Consider the following 1,026-nt stretch of genomic DNA (forward strand, 5'->3'; position numbering starts at 1 on the left):
AGAGAGAGAGAGAGAGAGAGAGAGAGAGAGAGAGAGAGAGAGAGAGAGAGAAAGAGAGAGAGAGAAAGAGAGACCCGGAACACGAACGAACAACATAACAACTATCGCTACGCTTCGTCCACTTGAGCATCCGCCCCTCCGCAAAGAATCAGCGGTGCTTAATACACGCCTCCTAGCGGACATGGAGTATGCAGGAACGAAGCATCTCCGTCTCCGCAGAAGGAGAACGTTCGAACGGCCGCGTGTCTGTGTGCGCACGCCAGCGCAAATGGCTCAGTCGCTTCATCAGTCAAACACCTATTTTCCTCTCCGTCTGTCAATAAATATCTCCCGCGATTTTTATGCGCTGCGCGTCCGCTCCGCTCGCGCACANTATATATATATGTGTGTGTGTGTGTGTGTGTGTGTGTGTGTGTGTGTGTGTGTGTGTGTGTGCGTGCGTGCGTGCGTGCGTGCGCGCGTATGTGTGTGTATGGATTCGTGCGTGCGTGGGTGTGCGCGTGCGTGCGTTAATGTGCGTGCGTACTGATCACCGCCTGCATATTTCTGTGGTAATGATGCTAATGACGCTAACTATGCCAAGCATCCTCAGCATCCCCGCGCAGCCTCCGCATCCTCCTCATGCTTGCAGACGAAGAGGAGGCTGCAGGCGCCGACGGTCGCCTTCAGCAGCTTCCGCTCAGCTTCCGCGCGCGAGAATAAGTGCTAAATTTGACGGCGAGACGCTAAAAAAGAAGAAGAGTGGGGAAAAAGGCGTTCGAACGCACACTGGCGATGTAACGCGTAGACTGTCCCTTCGTCGTGCAGCATGGGCGTTTAATTGAGTGCGAAAGAAACGGGGGGAAGTCTGGCTAGACCGCCGGTCTGCTCGAGTTTTTTCTCACTCTCTTTCGTCGCTAATGTTAAGGTCACTGAATCGTGAACGTCTCTCTTTTCTCGGGGAAGGTTCGGAATCTTTCATCCGCACGCAGGTCCGTCCTCTCTCTCTCTCTCTCTCTCTCTCTCTCTCTCTCTCTCTCTCTCTCT

Source organism: Priapulus caudatus, unplaced genomic scaffold (genome assembly GCF_000485595.1).
Source record: "Priapulus caudatus unplaced genomic scaffold, Priapulus_caudatus-5.0.1 Scaffold915, whole genome shotgun sequence".
NCBI classification, from domain to species: Eukaryota; Metazoa; Priapulida; class Priapulimorpha; order Priapulimorphida; family Priapulidae; genus Priapulus; species Priapulus caudatus.